This window comes from Aethalodelphis obliquidens, unplaced genomic scaffold (assembly GCF_003676395.1).
Source record: "Aethalodelphis obliquidens isolate GAN/ISIS:26980383/991018 unplaced genomic scaffold, ASM367639v1 scaffold39, whole genome shotgun sequence".
In the NCBI taxonomy this organism is placed as follows: Eukaryota; Metazoa; Chordata; class Mammalia; order Artiodactyla; family Delphinidae; genus Aethalodelphis; species Aethalodelphis obliquidens.
In genome coordinates, this window is record NW_020837983.1 from 890,693 (window position 1) to 909,668 (window position 18,976).

Genomic DNA, 18,976 nt, shown 5'->3' on the forward strand with positions numbered 1-18,976 from the left:
TAGTCTCCAATATTTACAAACAGCTCATGCAGCTTAATATCATCAAAACAAACAACCCAATCAAAAAATGGACAGGGCTTCCCTGGTGGCGCAGTGGTTGGGAGTCCGCCTACCAATGCAGAGGACATGTGTTCGAGCCCTGGTCCGGGAGGATCCCACGTGCTGCAGAGCAACTGAGCCCATGAGCCACAACTCCTGAAGCCTGTGCTCCTAGAGCCTGTGCTCCACAACGAGAGAAGCCACTGCAACGGGAGGCCTGTGCACTACAACGAAGAGCAGCCCCCCACTTGCCGCAACTAGAGAAAGCCCACGTGCAGCAATGAAGACCCAAGGCAGCCAAAAAATAAAATAAATAAATAAATTAAAAAAAAAAAAAATGGACAGAAGACCTAAATAGACATTTCTCCAAACAAGCCATACAGAGAGTCAAGAAGCACATATAAAGATGTTCAACACTGCTAAATATCAGAGAAATGTAATTCAAAACTACAATGAGATATCACCTCACACCAGTCAAAATGGCTATCATTAAAAAAGGGAACCCTCATGCACTTTTGATAGGAATGTAAATTGGTACAGCTACTGTGGAGAACAGTATGGAAGTTCCTTAAAAAAACTAAAAATAAAGCTACCATACAATCTTGCAATACCATTCCTGGGCATACATCCAGAGAAAAATATGGTCTGAAAAGATACATACACCCCAATGTTCACTGCAGCACTGTTTACAATAGCCAAGACATGTAAGCAACCTAAATGTCTGAAAGAGGAATGGATAAAGAAGATGTGGTACATATATACAATGGAATATTACTCAACCATTAAAAAGAATGAAATAATGCCATTTGCAGCAACATGGATGGACCTAGAGATTGTCATACTGAATGAAATAAGTCAGACAGAGAAAGAGAACTATCATATATTGCTTATACGTGGGATCTACAAATAAATGATACAAATGAACTTGTTTTACAAAACAGAAACAGGCTCACAGATGTAGAGAATGAACTTATGGTTACCAGGGAGGAAGAGTAGGGGGAAGTGATAGTTAAGGAGTGTGGGATTGACATGTACACACTGCTATATATAAAAGGGATAACTACGTCTCATTTTGAATTATGGTTTTCTCAGGGTATATGCCCAACTATGTTGTCCATAGTTGTTGTATCAATTTACATTCCCACCAACAGTGCAGGAGGGTTCCCTTTTCACCACGCCCTCTCCAGCATTTATCATTTCTAGATTTTTTGATAATGACAATTCTCATCAATGTGAGGTGATACCTCATTGTAGTTTTGATTTGCATTTCTCTTAAAATTAGTGATGTTGAGCACCTTTTCATGTGCCTCTTGGCCATCTGTATGTCTTCTTTGGTGAAAAGTCTCTTCATTTTTTAATTGGGTTTAGTTTTTTGATATTGAACTCCATGAGCTGTTTGTATATTTTGGAGATTAATCCTTTGTCTGTTGTTTCATTTGCAAATATTTCCTCCCATTCTTAGGGTTGTCTTTTTGTTTTGTTTATGGTTTCCTTTTCTGTGCAAAAGCATTTAAGTTTAATTAGGTTCCATTTGTTTGTTTTTGTTTTTATTTTCATGACTCTAGGGAGTGGGTCAAAAAAGATCTTGCTGTGGTTTATGTCAAAGAATGTTTTTCCTATGTTTTCCTCTAAGAGGTTAGCACTATTTACAATAGCTATGGAAGCAGCCTGTCCATCAACAGATGAATGGATAAAGAAGATGTGGCACATATATGCAATGGAATATTAGTCATAAAAAGAAATGAAATTGAGTTATTTGTAGTGAGGTGGATGGACCTAGAGTCTGTCAATCAGAGTGAAGTAAGTCAGAAAGAGTAAAACAAATACCATATGCTAACACATATATATGGAATCTAAAAACAAATGGTACTAATGAACCTAGTGGCAGGGAAGGAATAAAGACATAGACATAGAGAATGGACTTGAGGACACGGAGGGGGAGGGGGAAGCTGGGGCAAAGTGAGAGTAGCATTGACATATATACACCACCAAATGTAAAATAGACAGCTAGTGGGAAGCAGCAGCATAGCACAGGGAGATAAGCTTGGTGCTTTGCAGTGACCTAGAGGGGTGGGATAGGGAGGGTGTGAGGGAGGTTCAAGAGGGAGGGGACATGGGGATATATGTATGCATATGGCTGATTCACTTTGTTGTACAACAGAAACTAACACAACATTGTAAAACAATTATACTCCAATAAAGATGTATAAAAAATAAATAAAAGTAACTCTTGACAGGAAAATTAAATAAATAAAAAGTAAATAAAATGTATAATCAGCAAGGACCTACTGTATAACCCAGGAAACTCTTCTCAGTATTATGTAACAGCCTAAATGGGAATATGATTTGAAAAAAAATAGATACTTGTATATGTATAACTGAATCACTTTTCTTTACACCTGAAACTTTCACAATATTGTTAGTCAATTATAGTCTAATATATAACAAAAAGTTGAAAAAAGGGGAACTTGAAGAAGGGGAACAAAATAGCATTGCATGAATTTTTCATTTTTATTTGTTTTATTTAAAATTTTTGTATATTTATTTTTGCCTGAGGGCACACTCCATTCAACTCCAAGCAAGGTGGCTAAAATTTGGATGAAAAACTTGCAGTCTTTCTAGCTGAGGGACATAGAAGTCAGAATTTTCTGTGACCATAGCAACTGGAAAATGAGGAAGGATTTCTGAAACAGAGAGAGAGACACACAGGGGAGAGGCTCTAAATTCTGTATGTAAAGTCTACCCAAATTATGGCTGACTCCTGCAACTTCAATTGTTACCCATGCGGGAATTACAGAGTTTGGAGATTTAGTTCAGCCATGTTAACAGCTTGTTGAAACAACAACAACAAAATGAATACTATTCAGAGGGATAAAACAAAAATTCAGAGTCTTTTCAAATCAAAATATCCACAATACAATCTAAAATTATTAGTCATATAAATGAGAATATGCGATCCATACTCAAGAGAAAATATAATCAGTAAATTTGGAGATAAGTATACCCAGATAATAAAATCTGCAAAGATTTTAAAGCAGGTATGCTCAAAGACATTAAGGAGAATATACTTATAATAAACACATTTTAAGTTTAAGCAGAGAAATAGAATATATTAAAAATAACAAAGGTAAATTCTAGAACCAATAACACACTGTATAATGTGAAAAAAATTACTGGTTGGACTTAATAGCAGATTACAGAAGAAAGAGTTAATAAACTACTATAAATTTATCCAATCAGAAGAACAAAGAGAAAAAAATTTGAACACTGCCTCAGAGATATGTCAGATAATAGGAATTCTAGAATAAAAGGAGAGAGATACTGGAGCATAAAAATTATTTAAAAATAATATCCAAGTTAGTTTTGCTTCTGTTTAGCAGGTAGAAAGTTACAAGAGCATATGGTCCCTATCTAACAATGAGTAAAACTGGAAAATCTACAAAATCATAACTTTTCTTGTTTGCTAACAACTATTATAACTCTGAACTCTTCATGTTTTTCAAAATCAGTATAACCAAAATTCCCTGGGATGCACAGATGCAACATATGTGAAAGAAGCAAAATCAACATCACTTCTGTAGAAAGGGTCTTTGCCATAGAAACTCTGACACTAGAATTTCACCGGCCACGGAAGCTGTCCATGGGAACTAACAGTTCTCCCATCTGGATGAGTATAAAGTAGCAGATTCACTTTTTTACAGATTAATCTCCTCTTTTCTTCCCTCCAAGATGTGGGAAGTTGGGCACATCTTTGTTTTAAAATACAGTATGAAAATTAAATAATTCTTTTGGGTCCAGCTGGAATAATAATGGCCAATATTTATTAAGTGCTTACAACGTACCATGTTCTTTTAGTTGTTATTACACTTAATCCTCCTACTAAACCTATTAAGTAGTTACTATTATCATCCCCACTTCACAGATGAGGAAACTCATTCCCTGAGAGCACGGGTCCCCAACCCCTGGGCCGCGGACTGATATATCGGTCCACAGCCTGTTAGGAACTGGGCCACACAGCAGGAGGTGAGCAGCGGGTGAGCGAGCAAAGCTTCATCTGCTGCTCTGTATAGTTCACATTACTGCCTGAACCATACCCGCTCCGCCCCCGCCCCCCCATCCGTTGAAAAGTTGTCTTCCACAAAACCAGTGCCAAAAAGGTTGGGGACAGCTGCCTGAGAGGACTTTCTTTCCTAAAGTCACAGAGCTACTAAATGGTGGTGCTAATATTAAGACCCGGGCGATCTTTGTGCTGAATCCACATTGTTAATTAACTTTGTGCTATGCTCTCTTCCCTCTAGAACAGAAAGTGTACAGGTCTAAAGCATTAGCTTATTGGATAGGAGTTTAGAAAGTTGGAAAAGTTAAGTAGGTAAGAGGTAGGAAAGAAATATCGGTCTCAATCATCTTTAGTGACTCAGCATACTTTAATGGCTTCAATATGCTCATATATCTCTTATACAATTTTGACTTTAAAAGACCCTATAAACATATTTAACTGTACTGGGCATCTTTATTTTGCTCAGTTGCTCAGAATATGTTGCTGTTCATACTCACTGATCATATGAAGTGTTAAAATATTACTGTCATTCCCCACAATTACTTAGTTAAAACTCCTATTATTATAATATTGTGGTTTTCAAAAAGAAAAAATATGCTACAGACCTAAAAGATTTAAAAAACAGTATAATTATCTTTACTGTCATTTCAGTAGTTTTAAAAATTGTGACTCCTTTCAGATAAATATTGCCTTGCTTCTTTATTCTTTGATGTCTTTTAAATAGAAAGTAAACTGTGACATGAAATAAATAAAAATAAAAAATAGAGACCTTGGCCTTGCTATAAGTGACAGACAAATTGAAGAACAAGGTGAAGATTAAACTCTAGCTTCATTTCTTCTTTATCATCTGCTCTCTATAGAGCCCTTCAAATCTTCTGCCCATATGGGCTGTCTCCATGTTCAGTACTGTCCTTGATCTTTGCCTTGCGATCTCTTATAATGATACTCCGGTTCACTGAGCAGATTGCTAGATTGTTCAGCCAATTTGGCATTGGCACCTGGAAGGTACTTGATTACGTGGCTCCCACTCTGTCCAACTTCTGGGTTTGTCTGTATAAAATAAGACTGAATTCAGCAGTGCAGCTATTCACTTACATTTGAGATGTATGAGTGTTCCATTTAATTGGAATTGAAAGCAAAAAATTAAAAGGATTAAGAAAAAGTTAAAAATCAGCAAAAGGAAACTGGGATCATTTTTCTGTGTGACGTCTTTGAGCTTCTCAATCAGAGGAAGATTATCAACATAGCAAATATAAGTGGAAAAAATAATTGAGAATCTTGTATAATAATCATAGCATTCAAGTAGAGAGAATACTAAAAATTATGCATTGAATTATGAACAGAGTTCCTCATTAACTAATACTATGTTGATTCAATAATTTGGTGTCTCTAACATTTCTTTGGGTGATATAATTTTATAGGCATGGAAGGAATCTCAGCAGTGCATATAAACATCCAAAAGAGAACAGGGGAAATGTTAGTGAAAGAGTTTGGGGGTTTTCAGGGTTCTATGTTTAAGTGCCAGACAGAATTAATTTTTATGTATTCCCCAGTGATCTAGTGATGGAATTAAAATAAAACATTCAATCAGAAGGGGAAAAATATTTATCTATTCATATGAATATATGCTATATAGAAATAAATCCATATTTCTAGAGTTACATACTCTTATTCATAAAATATATATACATATATTTATATTTCTAGAGTTAAGGAATATTAAAATTTTTAAATGAATTTTATTTTTTGAAGACGTATTCACATTATTCAATATATTCCACAGTTATAAAAAATGGAATGATGTCCATTCATCTTGTCCTCAGATGTTACTGATTGCTTATGTATGCTTGCACAGCTATTCTGTACATGTACTAGAAAGTAAATATATAAACTTAAATATTTTCCCTTTTTACTCAATGGTATTTTACTACATGCAGCAATCTGCATCTTTGGAGGATTTTTTAAGTTTATAAATATATGTTTATGTATATTTATTTCATCAAGCTTCTTTATTAATTTTTTTAATGACTGAATGTGGGTGAATCTTAATTAAACTAATTTTTCATTCAGCTTCTGCCAATGTGGCCATGAGGGAATGTGGATCCAAAGTGGTAAAATCTTACAATTCTCTAAAAGAAGCCAATGGTTAAAATTTTTATGGTAACTCTCCCACATTTTAAATGCAGGTACTAATTTAAATGTTTTTTTAGAAAACTAAGCAATGTATATAAATTACGTCTGCAAGTTAAATCTGACAAGTGGGTCAGCCACTGTCTACTTAAAAAAAAAATCTTTGCATTGTTAAATTTAAAAAATCAGTGGATGAAGAAGCATATGTGTAATATCCACTCTATATAAATGTGGACACAATACCCTATTGATCTTCTTTCATAAAAATAATTTAAATATGTGATATTATCACTGAACATAAATATTTTATTTTGAAACTAAACAAGTTACCAAATTGGGCCAGCAAGCAGGAGAAAAGCATACTGTTGTCTCTTTCTATAAGATGCTACCTTAGCAGCATATATAATAAAAGTTGTTTTTTCTTATTTTTCCAATTAATTTTAATTGTTAGCTTTATTTTCTCAAAAGTTACACATATGCATACTTTAAAAGGTAAAATGTTTCTATGATTCTTTTAATTTTGAAAAAGCTATTTCCTTTCCCATCCTACAGACACTCAGTTCTTATTCTTAGGAGGCAGCCACTTCAATTCCTTTGCTATTTTTTTCTAGTATTTGCCTTCTTTTCTCACAAAAAGCTTATACTAATACTTCTTGATTGTCTAAATTTTAGATATTACTTACTGACTTCCTATTTTGAATAATTATAATTTAGCTTGACACACACTTCCTTCATCCCTATTTTCCCAATTTCTCAATCATAATTTTTGGTGAGATCAGAGTTTGGTATTTACCATATCACCACTGAACTCTATAGTATACTATGATTGCCTATCCTTTCTTACCTTGCTTTTTGTTTTCTCAGGAGATAATTATCAGCTTTTTTTTTCCCAGCTGTTTACTGCTATGTATCTATTACTAATTTGTTTCTCTACCTCTCAAAGTAGTCAAACCTTTGGTCATCAATGAGTTTCTTCCTCTTTCTTTCCTATTTCTTTTTCTTTTCTCTCTCTTTGTCTTAGACATTCTCTCTGGAGCCTTCACTTCTGCTCCTGATGAACTGTTCTTTGGCTTGTTGTAAACCATCTCATCACTGGCACTTAATGTCTAGGTTGCTTGAAGCCTCTACTGCTTCTTCATGAAGTATCTGCTTTTGTAAGCCTTTGTCACTGACAAGGGAGTTTTCAGTTGTTCTGGTATCATGGAAAATGTCAGAGTAGAGAAATAAACCACCACGGGTATGGTGATTGGTTAGAAGACAGATATGGAGAAGAAATTTTGAGAATTTGAGAAGTTAGGTCAAGCTGACCTAAGGGAAGATAATAAAATACCTCAAATAACTTCACTCATCCTCTTTTGTCTTTATGTCTAGAACACTATTTTCCCTCTTTGCACAATGTCCCTTATTTTGTTTTCTTATTTTAGATCTTCACCAGTCTTGTGACATGGTTTTTAAAAATAGAAACACTTTATTTCTTTGAATGAAAGGAATGAGACTGCATTGGTATCAACAGATAACTTCTTTAAAGGCAATTTTATATGTTCTCTGACATAGAGAGGCAAATCAAAATAATGTTATTTTAAGCCAATTTCCCTCATATATTTTGGCTAAAAGACAGAAGAATATTTTCTGGTAAACTACCAGTGTAATGTTCTTATTAGAAAGGTATTTGGCAATGGATGAAGGGGAACACCTCTTATCTATACAATATAATACTTTAAAAAGAGAATAATAATATAAAAAATACTTGCTATTGAAAAATGGGATATATTTATATGTTATAAAATAGAAATAGAGTATCAGCTACTCTGTTTTCAAAAATGTCTTTTTGAAAAGAAAATTTCCATGAAGGCATAAATGTAAACAATTCTAAAAGTTAAATCTAAAATTGTGTAGATTATTTTCATTATGATAAATCTAAGGATACTTATATGTAATATATAAATGAATTATCACTAATATATAAGACAAAACACCCAAATAAGATTATACAACTAGTAACAAGTAAAAATTATATTGAAATATTTGTATGAGAGCACCAGATTTTGGAAACTTCTTAAAAAATAAAGTTTACCACAGTTTATCAGAAACTTATTCATAAGAAATTGAAGGTCATTTGGGTCACTCTATTTCTGAAGCCGATTTATCTCATTTAGCTGCTGACTATATCAGTCTGATCAAGTGGAAAAGAGCCTCTACTCCACCAGCATCAATCCCAGATGAATCATATTGACTTGCTTTTAAAGACATAATGGAAATGGCACAGGATACTACCACCTCAGGCTAGAGTTGAGAGTCTTGAAATGTCTTGGCGATTGGCCAAACACTCAATCAGTTCAGTAAAATATCCCAATTAATATGTGTGAATTAAATACTTATTTTAGCCAAACAATCAGTTAGTAGAGCTGATGTCAACTTTTTGACACAATGATGACTAAGTCACTACTTTCCTCTCTATATAAAAATTTATAGGGCAAAAGTGTAGTGATTGATACAATATAGTAAGGAAGTGAATTGTTCCAAATCAGTTTTTAGACAAAAAGCTGAAGGTTAGTAGTTGAACATTTCTATTGACTATCTCATATAAGATTTTTTACACACCGTCCTGCCATAGGAGACAGAATATGGATTCCAGAATAAATGTTTCTTGATAACTGAGTGTTGCCATCATGACTGTATTTATTGGAATGCCACAGCCATAATTGTATAAGAAGAAGTGGATGTTGTGAAATTGTTGTCCATTACTTACCAGGGACACAACAGATCTCAAGTAATTGCTTTCTTAAATTTAGCTGATGAACATGTTACTTTAATAACTGTGTATTTTTAAGGTATTTGAGAAAAAGAAGAGTGTGCTCATGTAATGCTTATTTTTAAAAGCACATACACAGAACATTCTGGGAGCAAGTAAGCCAATATTATGAGGAATAATTTTACCCCTAGTGGGTAGTAATTATTATACTATTTTTTGTAACTTTTATACTTTTAAATTTCCACTAGCAAAAAGTTACTTGTTTTTTAAAAGAAAAATCCCCTTATTTCAGGCATAAAAGCAGAGTGAGACAAAGTATTTGCAGTAACATGGCCATGATGAAGACATAATATGAACCAAATGCAGAAACTCTTTTCTCCTCCTTATCTTCTTTCATTTTGTTTTGCTTTATTCTTTGTATTTATTCAGTCATAGACTTAAAAGTATTCATTAAGTATCTACTATGTTCCAAACACTGTCCTAGGTTCTGGGATTTTAATGATGATGAACCAAAACATGGGTTCCTCTTCTTATGCTGACAAATAAAGATGGTATTTGGACTAGTGGACAGATATTAATCAATTATGACACATACTCCAAAATAAATGTAGAATGACAGCTGTGATCCTATCTGAGGAAACAGGAAATGCTGTGAGCAAGGGGATAAACCATTCTATAGTCAATAGGAGAAAGCAGGGGTCTAAATTGAGTAAGAGGTGAGAATTACTTAGCAGATATTCTAGACTTCTCTTTTTGGACAAGACAGAGAGATGCTGGGAGCTGTCAGCTTTTGCACTTAAAGGGTTTTGGGTTGAAAGTCATCATCAGGAAATGAGATGATCTTTAATTCTGATTAGTGAGCCTAAACTTCAACATTATATCTTCTGAGTTCTCCACATCACATCTTTCAATCAATTTTGGTACTCAGAGTTTTATTCTCTCTGAGTCTGTGAAAATCCCTCACATGTGCTATGAGGGTGTCATTTTACTAACTCTCATCCCTTGTCTCAGCACATGCTCAGCACAGTTTTTTTTTTAAGCTCTAGAATATAAACTCTAGAATATTAAACAACTCCAAACAGCTACATTTTTTCTATCCTGGATATATTGGTTTTATCTTTCTCTGAACTAGATCTTTTATTATGTCCCTAGTGTGCAGACAACAATACATACTAATTTATAGGAATGTAGAAGTTCAAAAATAAGGAAGAAGGGTTAGAGGCAGTTGGGAAAGCCAGATATACAATGGAATATTACTCAGCCATAAAAAGAAACGAAATTGAGTTATTTGTAGTGAGGTGTATGGACCTAGAGTCTGTCATACAGAGTGAATTAGGTCAGAAAGAGAAAAACAAATACCGTATGCTAAAACATATATATGGAATCCAAAAAAAAAAAAAAAAAGGTTCTGAAGAACCTAGGGGCAGGACAGGAATAAAGATGCAGACATAGAGAATGGATTTGAGGACACCAGGAGGGGGAAGAGTAAGCTGGGACGAAATGAGAGAGTGGCATGGACATATGTACACTACCAAATGTAAAATAGCTAGTGGGAAGCAGCCGCATAGCACAGGGAGATCAACTCCGTGCTTTGTGACCACCTAGAGGGGTGGGATAGGGAGGGTGGGAGGCAGATGCAAGAGGGAGGAAATATCGGGATATATGTATATGTATAGCTGATTCACTTCGTTATAAAGCAGAAACTTACACACCATTGTAAAGCAATTATACTCCAATAAAGCTGTTAAAAAAAGGAAAGGTAGATATTATTGTCTTTCCTTATTTAACAGGGATGAAATTAGGTAAATGAGAAGTTAAGTGAGTTTATAAAGATTACCTAAAAAATTAGTGGCAGAGATGACATTCAAAACTAGGCTTTTTGACTCCAAATCCTATGCTGAATAGAAATACATAATATAATTCTATAGTGTATCTAAATTAATATTTAAGATTACATTAATGTTATATTTTAGGTTTACATAGATTTATTCAAGAATGTATTTATTTCACTCTCTCTCTGAAGTTACATTTTGACAAGATTTTTCAATGTTCTCTTTCTGCTACATTAAACTTTCTTTATTTTATCATAGATTTTTAAGTTGTTGGCTTAAAATTTTACACTTGATATGTATATAGATATTAGACTCATAAGCAGGCTGAGTGAAGTATCTGAAATAACATTAAGGTACTAACCACTGATGCTAGACATTCCCAAATAGTTGGATTATATTTATACCAGAAGATGGCATAAGAGCTATAGCAATGGAAAATTACACACAACAGACCATGGACTTCTTAAAGGATTGCATTATAAACCAGTATGTAAATTATATAATTCTCTTCTTTTCTGATAAAAAGCATTCTTTTCCCTGTGAAAAATTCCCCTTCTTTTTAAATTATGTAATGATTATAGAATAATATAACACACACATACACAAAAATTAAAATTAAAACCACTCAAATTTCACAGTCCATAAACAGCTATCACCAACACATTACACATGTGGAGGGTCAATGTACATGATTAGAGGGCTAGGTTTAATGCCTAAAGGTCCAAGTTCTATGCCTTTAAGGTCAGGTGTCCCAGGGTGAACCAGATTGTATGCCTAGAAAAGCAAGATCCACATCTAGAAGACTTAAATCAATCCTGAAGGTACACATTTCACACACAGAGTGCATGTATAGCCAGGTTCCATGCTAGGAGATTGGTATTCCATATATGGAGTTTCCATTTCTATGTCAAGGAGGCCAGATTCCATTCTTGGTGAAGATATTCCACATACGGAGTGACAGATTCCATAGTTGTAGGGCCAGGTTCCATGCTTGGTGACTGAGATCCCATACATGGAGTACCAGGTTCCAGGTCCAGGAGACCAGGCTCCATGTTTTAGAGTGACATGGAGGGGGTTAGTTTGAGGGATTTGGGGCTGATCAGGAAAACGATATGACCACAAGAGGCAATGACACACAACAAGATTTATTGTGCAGTGTTTGGACAGGGTTGCATAAGAGGGGAAGTTCCTCACAGCATAAGTTCAGTCAGAGGCTTATGGTAAGTGGGCTAGCCCCAGAAGGGGAAAAGGGCAAGAGAACTTCTGGGGTAGAGGGAGATAGAAGTGGGAGCCTATGTGTCTAGGTGACGTCAATCAGTAGAATGGGGAAATCACTGGGTCAGAGAGCTCTAAAGGGCAGCAGCAGCTTGGAGTCTTATAACCACAAGCTTCTATCTTTTCATTGGCCAGGAGATACCAAGGATTGTGTTGGTCAAAAAGTTCTTGTTACATATTATGGAAAATCCCGAACGAATTCTTTGGCCAAGCCAATATTTCACAAGATATACAAAGCAGGCATGGTCTAAGTGGCTAAAATTTGGCTTGTTTGGGCTATTTTAAAAATAACTGGATATGTACAAATTTAAGTGTGATGCTAGTGGGGTTTTGAGCTAACAGTTTATTTCTGCAGTGAAGAAATAAACAACTTAGGCATCAATACAAAGAGGTTATCTTTCTCTAATTTACATAGCACAACGTCTGTAATGAAAATTCAGGAACTACTCCTGGATTGACAGTTTCCACATTTGTAAGAACATTTTCTATGTTTGAAGAGTGAGATTCTGGACATAGAAAACCAGGTTCTTTGTTTGTAATGCCAGAATCCATATCTAGTAGAGCCTACTAAGACTGAACTGCTTGGTATCTTATATGGCGTGTCAGGTTCCACAATTTTAAGGTCATGTTACATGTTTAGAGATTGAGTTTCCACACACAAAGTGCCATATTTCATGTATGTAGGGTCCCCTAACATGGGTGGAATTTGAGACACCACACCGCAAGGGCCAGGTTCCATGTGTGTAGAGTTCTGTATTTGGAGATTGAGATGCCATATATAGAATGTCATGTTCCGTGCTTGGAGGGACACAAGTTTACTAATTAACTAATTAATTATTTTTTGTCAAAGTATAATTGACCTACAAAACTGTGTTAGTTCCATGTGCATGAACTACTGTTTCTATATTTCTATACATTACAAAAAGATCACCAAAATCTAGTTACCATCTGTCACAAAGTTATTTCATTATTATTATTATTATTATTAACATCGTTATTAGAGCATAATTGCTTTACAATGGTGTGTTAGTTTCTGCTTTATAGCAAAGTGAATCAGCTATAAATATACATATAACCCCATATCTATTCCCTCTTGCATCTCCCTCCTTCCTACCCTCCATATCACACCTATCTAGGTGGTCACAAAGCACTGAGCTGATCTCCCTGTGCTATGCAGCTGCTTCCCACTAGCTATCGATTTTATATTTGGTAATGTATATATGTCCATGCCACTCTCTCACTTTGTCCCAGTTCACCCTTCCCCCTCCCTGTGTCCTCAAGTCCATTCTCTAGTAGGTCTGCGTCTTTATTCTTGTCCCGCCCCTAGGTTCTTCAGGAGTTTTTTTTTTTTTTTTTTAGATTCCATATATATGTGTTACCATACAATATTTGTTTTTCTCTTTCTGACTTACTTCACTCTATATGACAGACTCTAGGTCCATCCACCTCACTACAAGTAACTCAACTTTTTTTCTTTTTATGACTAATATTCCATTGTATATATGTGCCACATCTTCTTTATTGTTCATCTGTCGATGGACACTTAGGTTGCTTCCATGTCCTGGCTATTGTAAATAGAGCTGCAGTGAAAACTGTGGTACATGATGCTTTTTGAATTATGGTTTTCCCAAGGTATATGCCCAGAAATGAGATTGCTGTGTCGTATGGTAGCTCTACTTTTAGTTTTTTAAGGAACCTCCATACTGTTCTCCATAGTGGCTGTATCAATTTACATTCCCACCAACAGTGCAAGAGTGTTCCATTTTCTCCACACCCTCTCCAGCATTTATTGTTTCTAGATTTTTTGATGATGGCCATTCTGACTGGTGTGAGATGATATCTCATTGTAGTTTTGACTTGCATTTCTCTAATGATTAATGATGTTGAGCATTCTTTCATGTGTTTGTTGGCAATCTGTTTTTCTTCTTTGGAGAAATGTGTATATATGTCTTCTGCCAATTTTTTGATTGGGTTGTTTGTTTTTTGATATTGAGCTGCATTACCTGCTTATAAATTTTGGAGATTAATCCTTTGTCAGTTGTTACATTTGCAAATATTTTCTCCCATTCTGAGGGTTGTTTTTTCATCTTGTTTATGGTTTCCTTTGCTGTGCAAAAGCTTTTGAGTTTCATTAGGTCTGGTTTGTTTATTTTTGTTCTTATTTCCATTTCTCTAGGAAGTGGGACAAAAAGGATCTTGCTGTGATTTGTGTTATAGAGTGCTCTGCCTATGTTTTCCTCTAAGACTTCTATTGTGTCTGGCCTTACACTTAGGTCTTTAATCCATTTTGAGTTTATTTTTGTGTATGGTGTTAGGGACTGTTCTACTTTCATTCTTTTACATGTACCTGTCCAGTTTTCCCAAAACCAAAAGAAAAGGCTGTCTTTTTGCCATTGTGTATTCTTGCCTCCCTTATCAAAAATAAGGTGACCAATGTGCATGGGTTTATCTCTGGGCTTTCTATCCTGTTCCACTGATCTATATTTCTGTTTTTGTGCCAGTACCATACTGTCTTGATTACTGTAGCTTTGTAGTATAGTCTGAAGTCAGGGAACATGATTCTTCCAGCTCCATCTTTCTTTTACAAGATTGCTTTTGCTATATGGGGTCTTTTGTGTTTTCATGCAAATTGTGAAATTTTTAGTTCTAGTTCTGTGAAAAATGCCAGTGGTAGTTTGATAGGGATTGCATTGAATCTGTAGATTGCTTTGGGTAGTAGAGTCATTTTCACAATGTTGATTCTTCCAATCCAAGAACATGGTATATCTCTCCATCTTTTTGTATCATCTTTAATTTCTTTCATCAGTGTCTTATAGTTTTCTGCATACAGGTCTTTGTCTCCTTAGGTAGGTTTATTCCTAGGTATTTTATTCTTTTTGTTGCAATGGTAAATGAGAATGTTTCCTTAATTTCTCTTCCAGATATTTCATCATTAGTGTATAGGAATGCAAGAAATTTCTGTGCATTAATTTTGTACCCTGCTACTTTATCAAACTCATTGTTTAGCTCTAGTAGTTTTCTGGTAGCATATTTAGGATTCTCTATGTATAGTATAATGCCACCTGCAAACAGTGACAGCTTCATTTTTTCTTTTCCAGTTTGGATTCCTATTATTTCTTTTTCTTATGTGATTGCTGTGGCTTAAACTTACAAAACAATGTTGAATAATAGTGGTGAGACTGGGCACCTTGTCTTCTTCCTGATCTTAGAGGAAATGGTTCATTTTTCACCATTGAGGATGGTGTTGGCTGTGGGTTTGTCATGTATGACCTTTATTATGTGGAGGTAAGTTCCCTCTATGCCTACTTTCTGGAGGATTTTCATCATAAATCGGTGTTGAATTTTTTCAAAAGCTTTCTCTGCATCTATTGAGATGATTATATGGTTTTTATTCTTCAATTTGTTAATATGGTGTATCACATTGATTGATTTGCTTATATTGAAGAATCCTTGCATTCCTGGGATAAACTCCACTTGATCATGGTGTATGATCCCTTTAATGTGTTGTTGGATTCTGTTTGCTAGTATTTGGTTGAGGAATTTTGTATCTATATTCATCATGATATATGGCCTGTAGTTTCCTTTCTTTGTGACATCTTTGTCTGGTTTTGATATCAGGGTGATGCTGGCCTCATGGAATGAGTTTGGGAGTTTTCCTCCCCCTGCTATATTTTGGCAGACTTTGAGAAGGATAGGTGTTAGTTTTTCTCTAAATGTTTGATAGAATTCGCCTGTGAAGCCATCTGGTCTTGCACTTTTGTTTGTTGGGAGATTTTTAATCACAGTTTCAATTTCAGTGCTTGTGTTTGGTCTGTTTATATTTTCTATTTCTTCCTGGTTCAGTCTCAGAATGTTGTGCTTTTCTACAAATTTATCCCTTTCTTCCAGGTTGTCCATTTTCCTGGCATAGAGTAGCTTATAGTAGTCTCTTATGATGCTTTGTATTTCTGTGGTGCCCATTGTAACTTCTCCTTTTTCATTTTTAATTCTATTGATTTGAGTCTTCTCCCTTTTTTTCTTGATGAGTCTGGCTAATGGTTTATCAATTTTGTTTATCGTCTCAAAGAGCCAGCTTTTAGTTTTATTGATCTTTGCTATTGTTTTCTTCATTTCATTTTCATTTATTTCTGATCTGATTTTTATGTTTCTTTCCTTAAGCTAACTTTGGGTTTTTTTTGTTCTTCTTTCTCTAATTTCTTTAGGTGTAAGGTTAGGTTGTTTATTTAGATGTTTCTTGTTTCTTAAGGTATGATTGTATGGCTAAAACTTCCCTCTTAGAACTGCTTTTTCTGCATCCCTTAGGTTTTGGGTCACCGTGTTTTCATTGTCATTTGTTTCTAGGTATTTTTTGATTTCCTCTTTGATTTCTTCAGTGATGTCTTGGGTATTAAGTAGTGTATTGTTTACCTTCCATGTGTTTCTATTTTTTACAGAACTTTTCTTGTAATTGATATCTAGTCTCAAAGCGTTGTGGTCACAAAAGACTTTTGATACATTTTCAATTTTCTTAATTTTACCAAGGCTTGATTTGTGACCAAAGATATGATCTATCTGGAAAATATTCCATGAGCACTTGAAAAGAAAGTGTATTCTGTTATTTTTGGATGGAATGTCCTATAAATATTAAGTCCATCTTGTTTAATGGATCATTTAAAGCTTGTGTTTCCTTATTTATTTTCATTTTGGATGATCTGTCCTTTGGCAAAAGTGTGGTGTTAAAGTCTTCTACTATGATTGTGTTACTGTCAATTTCCCCTCTTACGGCTGTTAGCATTTGTCTTATGTATTGAGGTGCTCCTATGTTGGGTGCATATATATCTACAATTGTTACATCTTCTTCTTGGATTGATCACTTTTTCCTTATGTAGTGTCCTTCTTGTCTCTTATAATAGTCCTTGTTTTAAACTTCATTTTGTCTGATATGAGAATTACTACTCCAGCTTTCTTTTGATTTCCATTTGCATGGAATATCTTCTTTCATTCCTTTACTGTCAATCTGTATGTGTCCTTAAATCTGAAGTGGGTCTGCTGTAGACAGCATATATATAGGTTTTGTTTTTGTATCCATTCAGCCAGTCTATGTCTTTTGGTTGAAGAATTTAATCCATTTACATTTAAGTTAGTTATCGATATGTATGTTCCTATTACCATTTTCATAATTGCTTTGGGTTTGTTACTTTAGGTCTTTTCCTTCTTGTGTTTCCTGACTAGAGAAGTTCCTTCAGCGTTTGTTGTAAAACTGGTTTGGTGGTGCTGAATTCTCTTAGATTTTTCCTGTCTGTAAAGTTTTTAATTTCTCCATTGAATCTGAATAGATCCTTGATGGGTAGATTAATCTTGGTTGTAAGTTTTTCCCTTTCATCACTTTAAATATGTCCTGCCACTCCCTTCTGGCTTGCAGAGGGTCTGCTGAAAGATCAGCTGTTAACCTTAGGGTTTCCCTTGTGTGTTATTTGTTGTTTTTCCCTTGCTGCTTTTAATATTTACTCTTTATATTTATTTTTGATAGTTTGATTAATATATGTCTTGGCTTGTTTCTCCTTGGATTTATCCTGTATGGGACTCTCTGCTCTTCCTGGAGTTGATTGACTATTTCCTTTCCCATATTAGGGAATTTTTAAACTATAATCTCTTCAAATATTTTCTCAGTCTCTTTCTTTTTCTCTTTTCCTGGGACCCCTATTATTTGGATGCTAGTGTGTTTAATGTTGTCCCATAAGTCTGTGAAACTGTCCTCAATGCTTTTCATTCTTTTTTCTTTATTCTACTCTGTAGTAGTTATTTCCACTACTTTATCTTCCAGGTCACTTATCTGTTCTTCTGCCTCAGTTATTCTGCTATTGATTCCTTCTAGAGAATTTTTAATTTCATTTATTGTGTTGTTCATCATTGTTTGTTTGCTCTTTATTTCTTCTAGATCCTTGTTAAACATTTCTTGTTATTTCTCCATTCTTTTTCAAAGATTTTAGATCATCTTTACTATCATTACTCTGAATTCTTTTTCAGTTAGACTGCCTATTTTCTCTTCATTTGTTTGATCTGGTGGGTTTTTACTTTAATCCTTCATCTGCTGTGTGTTTCTCTGTCTTCTCATTTTGCTTACTTGCTGTGTTTGTTGTCTCCTTTACACAGGCTGCAGGTTCATAGTTCGTGTTGTTTCTGGTTTTCCCCCAGTGGGTAAGGTTGGTTCAGTACGTTGTGTAGGTTTCCTGGTGGAGGGTTCTGGTGCCTGTGTTCTGGTGGATGAGTCTGGGTCTTGTCTTTCTGGTGGGCAGAACCAAGTTCAGTTGTTTGTTTTCGGATGTCTGTGATCTTATTATTATTTTAGGCAGCCTCTCTGCTAATGGGTGGGGATGTTTCCCTCTCTTCCTAGTTGTTTGGCATAGGGTGTCCAGCACTGTAATTTGCCAGTCATTGAGTGGAGCTGGGTCTTAGCATTGAGATGGAGACCTCTTGGAGAGCTTTCACCATTTAATATTACATTGAGCTGGGATGTCTCTGGTCAACCAATGTCTGACCTTGGCTCTCCCACCTTGAGGCACAGCCCTGACAACTGACCAGAGCACCAAGGTCCTCTCAGCCACATGGCTCAGAAGAAAAGGGAGAAAAAAAAAGAAAGAAAGAAAAAAATAAAATGAAGTTATTAAAAAAGTAAAAAAATTATTAAAAATCAAATAAAATTGGGCTTCCCTGGTGGTGCAGTAGTTGAGAGTCCACCTGCCGATGCAGGGGACACGGGTTTGTGCCCCGGTCTGGGAAGATCCCACATGCCACAGAGCGGCTGAGCCCGTGAGCGATGGCCGCTGAGTGTGCACGTTCAGAGCCTGTGCTCCACAATGGGAGAGGTCACAACAGTGAGAGGCCCACGTACTGCAAAAAAAAAAAAAAAAA